The 5,420-nt window shown below is 42.9% G+C and overlaps 1 protein-coding gene across 2 annotated transcripts in view; it reads right to left on the reverse strand.

The window, feature by feature from the left end:
* Nucleotides 1–4,315: 4,315 nt before the first annotated feature.
* The window catches only part of gas6 (growth arrest-specific 6), a 13,831-nt gene continuing 12,726 nt past the window's right edge, over nucleotides 4,316–5,420 (reverse strand). The window contains exon 16 of one of the 2 annotated variants that reach the window (XM_017405190.3): nucleotides 4,316–5,414. The gene's annotated coding sequence lies outside the window, so the exon portion shown is untranslated. The remainder of the gene's footprint in view (nucleotides 5,415–5,420) is intronic. The other variant, XM_037979870.1, reaches the window with a different exon arrangement.

The raw sequence follows: 5,420 nt of genomic DNA on the forward strand, positions 1-5,420 counted from the left end.
CTCAGAGTCTTTTAATTTGTCTCGTTTAGGCGTTAAACCATCGCCTCGTTATGTTTATCTGGAATAAAACACATTTATTCTGAAAGGTCTGACGGCAATTTGAGGTTTTAAACTCAAATCTGTTGTTTTAGTTTCTTCAGTGCAGTTTTCAGACTACTTCAGAAGACTTTTAGCTTTTTTTTAACCATTTAAATATCTAAACCTTCAGCCTGTTCAGCTCATTAGTTTTTTTGTAAATCTGACACTTTTTAAAAATATTTCTCCTTATTAAAATGAATCGAGACGTCTTCAAACCATTTAAAACTTTTAGCTACTGTTCAGCTTATTTCTGCTGTTTTAGCTGTTAACATCTCAAAACGTTCGGCTCATTCAGGAGATGAGTGACATGACTTTTGGTTTTTGTAACTTTTATAATTTTGAAAATATTTTCCTTTATTTACTAATAATTTCCCCATTTAAAGACACAATCTTCCCTTTCTACAAAAACATTATTCTTTTGGGTTTTAGCTCACCTTTTGCTGCTTTTAGCTTTCAGCTAGCCTCCTTAACGTTTAGCTTCTAGCTAATGTTATGCTAGTTTCAGCTGTAATAAGTCAGATTCAGCTTCTTTAGCTGTCGTTCGGCTGTATTTTCTGGTGTTTTTAGGAAACCTTTAGCTCGTCTGAAGAACCTTCTTGTTCCTTAAAGTGTCCAAACGCTCAGATCGTTGGACATGAGTCCAAACCTTAACGGACAGAAGACATCGTGCGTCTCTGTCTCCGTCTTCGACCTGTAAGACCGGATCTTTTGACTCGCTCTGCTCAGCAGCACCTCGGAGGAAACCGTCCCAAAAGGACAGTCGGGTTTGATGAAGGCGATAAAAGGTTCCCTCAAACTGCTCGACTGGACCAGAATAATACGAAGAACAACATGTTTCATCCGCCGGCGCCTTTCCAGACACCTGGGGACACTTTACAAAGATAAAAACACAATCAGTGCGATCCAGAAATCAACCTTTAGTCGGATTTATTGAAAAGTTTGGCGCCTCAGAGTTTAACTCTCAGACACACATTTGAAGCCAATTCCAGGAACCAAATGAATTCATTTCCTTTTGGTTCAGTTGGGGGGAAAAAAACGGAGTTCCCGGAGTAAAACCCGGTTGTGCACACGGAGAACGTGCACGCTTGTCGAGCTGCTCAGATAGAAAAAAAACAAAAAAAGGAAAGATCGATGGAAGTGTTCGAAAAAAGATAAAATAAAGTTTCAGCTGTGAGAACTGAGCAAAAACAGCCAACCTGCCGGTGTTCAGTTTTCACCCAGCTGAGGGCTGGAAGGTGGGGGACGGGAACGGGGGACAGGGACAGAGCATCAGAACAGGAGGACATGTCCTCAGGAGACAGATGGAACTGCTGACGGTTCAGATCAGCAACGCCACGACAAAAAACAAGAAGAAGAGCAGAATGGAGCCGAGCAGCAGCTTGGTGGTCACTCTGAAGAGTTTGGTGTTTGTGGCGCTCCTGCTGACCTCCTCAAACAGCTTCTTGGCGCGAGTTTGCAGCGACCTGAGGAGGCGCCGACCTCTGGATCCTGGGTCCGGAGCGCCGCTTTCAGCTGCTGAGGACCGTGGCTCTCCCAGAGGTCTCTGGTGACCTCCTCGCAGATCTTCTTGCACTTTTTGGCGCCCGGGCACACGTAGTCGGACCCGCGGAGTCCCTTCATCATCCGCGCCACTAAACCTCTGATGAAGACGGCTCCGTTTTCTTTCTGGAGACGGTCCAAGCTTTGGACGGCTCCACACTCGCTCAGGACTCGGACGGTCAAAGCGGAAACAAACATCTGGAGTTTGTCGTTGGGAGCTGCAGCTTCGAGGGTCTCAGCGTCTGAGTTTCCCTGGAGAACATTCATTTTACCAACCATTTTCCGTTTCTGGACAATATTCACACACGTCTGTACGGGACAGGACAATGAAATGAAATGAAGTTTCAACTGAGAGCTTAAAGGCTGCCTTTAAGATGTCATAAAGACACCTGACGTTGCAAAGGCAGCCGTTGAGACGTCATCAAGACACGTGACGTCAGGTTCGCGCACGCGTCACAGGTGACGTAAGCAACATTTGAACCGAGCGTCCGAACCGGGCCGAGGTGCAGATGAGTGTTTCGATCCTTCACAATAACAGTCGCAAACGCATACACTCCTTTAAATTCAAAAACCTTCCTGAAGATTTTAAACTTTTAAAACATCTTACATTGTTGTTCTTCAATAAACCAAATACTGCAGCCGAAACCACCGGGGGTTTTGAGAGTAACGCTCAGTGTTATGTGTCGGAGACTCTTATTGTGAAGGAGCGCTGTAACTTCCGCTGCAGCGGCGCTAACTAACCGCATCTCGGCCTGGTTCAAATAAAACATTACCCGTTTATTTTGTAGTTAACCGAGTTAAAGTTCACCTATAAACCTCAGATACAACCATTATAACAAATAAAACAAACCTACTCGGGTTCAGGAGCTCAGCGGGCTTCACTTCCTCTGGTTGAAGTCTTTAAAGACGCCATTTTGTTCAACTTTGCGACGTTCATAAAATTACGACCTTTTTACGTCAATAATATTTACTTTACGGCACTCACTTAGGAGAATAAAACAACAGAACATTTACCAGATAAACATTTACAGACTAAAGTTAGAAACAAAACAATAACAAGAGTCAGGGCCAGTAAGGCTAATTTTAGCTTTTAGCTAGCATTTTGCTATTTTTATCTTCTGGTTTGCTTTTAGCTATCCTTTTTATACATTTAGTTATTAGCTAAACATTTGCTACGTTTTGTTACTTTAAGATTGTGCTCCTATTAGCTTTAGCAATTCATCTTAAGCTTCTCCAGCCAATCTAAAATAAAAATAAAAAATTAAATAAACTAGTTTTAGATTTCGGCTACTGTCTTGTCAGTTTTAGCTTTCATAGCAGCCATTTCGGTCATTTATTTAGCTAATTTTAGCTTTTGTTCTCACCGTTTTAACAGCTCTGTTTGAGCTTCCTCGACAGATCTCTGTTGTCGTTCAGCGTTCACTTTTTTCACAAAAAATAAAATAAAATTTCACTACATTATTAGTCCCCCTTACCCCCCATTTACTTTCACCATCTATTATCAGTAATCCTTTTTGTTTTCCTTTTTTTTGTCCCTTTCATGGCATATCAGACATACCATATTGAGAAGGCTGCCAGAACATTTTTACTCCACAATAAGGATATCTTAAAATGAGAATCCTAACTCCATGATTTAAATTTTTGAATCCAGACTGAATCTATTATCAGAGTATGCTGCCACGTTGTTATAATCGTCACCTGTTTTTATGACCTTCAGCCATCAGGACTGTTTGTGAATCGGTGTGTGGGGGGTAAGCATATGTGTAAAAAGACAAAGTATATAAATAAAAATTGTTCATGGTATGTGGGTGTGTGCTAGTGTGTCTCCTGGAGATAAATAATTAAAAACATGCCATAAACAGAAGGCCCTCCATCTCCAGAATCATCAATTATCCTTGATTTTGTTTATTTCTAGTCGACATTTTCTCAGGAAAACGTTTCTAACTGTGACGTTGGAGAAGCCAGGCATGAAGAGTTCACAGTGATCCGTTTATAAACCAGACAGAGACGTCCTCGGATGTTTTGTTTCTGATGAAATACTTCAGCTGCTTCTGCCGCCAACAACAGCTGAGAGGATTCAAACCGTCGGACTGGAGACGAAAATAAAATAAAACTAAAACTAACGCAGACTTTGCAGCGTTAGTGAACAAATGCATGAAATAAAAATCTCCTCTGATCTTCATACAGCTGATTTTATTTTTAAATAGATTGTTTTTGGGGGGTTTTTACAGTTGAGGGAAGTAAAAAAAAAAAAAAGCAGACTTCTCTCTCGCATTGTACACATACTGGCAGTTTAAAGTGGAAAAATAAACAATGGAGAAAAAGTACAAGATACAACACAATAATAATATTATTAATAATAATAAAAATAAACAATAAAAAGGTCAAGCTTGGTACTCCGGCATTCATTCATCAGAAAACTATAAAATGATTAATTACACAAGAATGTGAAAGAAACGCTGGAGCCCTTTTGGCGTTCTACGTCAGACATTCGTGGTTTCGAGTTTAGATTTCAGCACCGGTAACTGCGCTCGGCTCTTATTGCTTCTCCCTCGCGCTCCGGGTCCGGACGGCGTTCCTCGGACTCGGAGGCCGGGAGGATCGGAGTTTCTTCTTCTTCTTGTTGGGAAAACCTCGGGATGGGGGTGTTCTGCCTGGTTCTAAAGCGTTGTGCGGTCACATCATTTACATACGGTGCGTTACAGCGCTCTAATCTCAGTAGCTCGTTGTGGTGCGGGGAGACGGGACGTTTTGTTTTTGTTACAGTACGGTTAAAATGGAGCTTAAAGGCGGCTCCTCATTGGAGGAGGCCGGCTGGCGAGCGAAGTCCAAATTCAAACTCTCAGATTAGTCTCAGGGTCGTCTCCAACCTGTCTCAAGAGCGATGAAGGCGTTCGGACACTAAAATCGCACCGAATAGAAATAATATTTACTAAAAAGCTTGTTTCTGGAGTTAAACCATAAACGTCCTGGGCAGCTAAATATGATCCATCAGCCACCGTCAGTCCAACCTTAAATAATCTGCGATATATTCACCAGCTGTGGGTAAAAAAAGAAAACAAAGCCACTAATTTAGGTTTATTTTGGTTTTAACGAAGGAGTTCTTTAAAAGCTTTGATAAAATCTAAACCAGATCAATCCTCTCTGTTAAAAATGTTAAATTTAAGACAACATGGCTCAGATTTCTGTGAGAGCGCAGCACGCCGCCAGCCGGTCTTCGGCTCAGAGAGACGCCGCCTTCGGGGGGGCGGAGCTGTTTGGAGTCGTGTTTTCGATTCTAGGCACACGGTTGATATTTAAGGGTTACAGGCAGACATGGAGCGCTTCGCTGATCCGGAGGAGATCGTGAAAACACGGCGCCGCTTCGCGGTCCATCTGCGCCTGCAACGACGTGCAAGCTTCAGGCTGCGCGTCGGTGCGGCAGCTCAGGGTGGAGCGGGTTCGATTCGGGTCCGCTCTGACGCACCGATCACGACTGAAGGTCTTTTCTCTGAGTTCAGCAGCGGGTTTAAAACAATTCATCTGGTTCCTTTTCAGCATTAGTGCTACATGAGGTGAAGTGGATTTAAGCAACATGACCACAGGCGACGTCAGCGCAGGATCTGACCGGAGTCCGACAGTTTGAGACCCCGCTACGTGTCGCCACGTTCTGAACCGGACCACGTCACAGTATCAGGAAACATTCAGGAGATTCTGCTGCACCAGATTATTACTGTTTGTTTTGTTTTTTTTAAAGATTATATTTTAATCTCCTCACTTGTCAGAGCGTTTAGAAATTTACTGGACCCCCCCCCCCCCCCCCC

Source organism: Kryptolebias marmoratus, linkage group LG15, assembly GCF_001649575.2.
Source record: "Kryptolebias marmoratus isolate JLee-2015 linkage group LG15, ASM164957v2, whole genome shotgun sequence".
Lineage (NCBI taxonomy): Eukaryota > Metazoa > Chordata > Actinopteri > Cyprinodontiformes > Rivulidae > Kryptolebias > Kryptolebias marmoratus.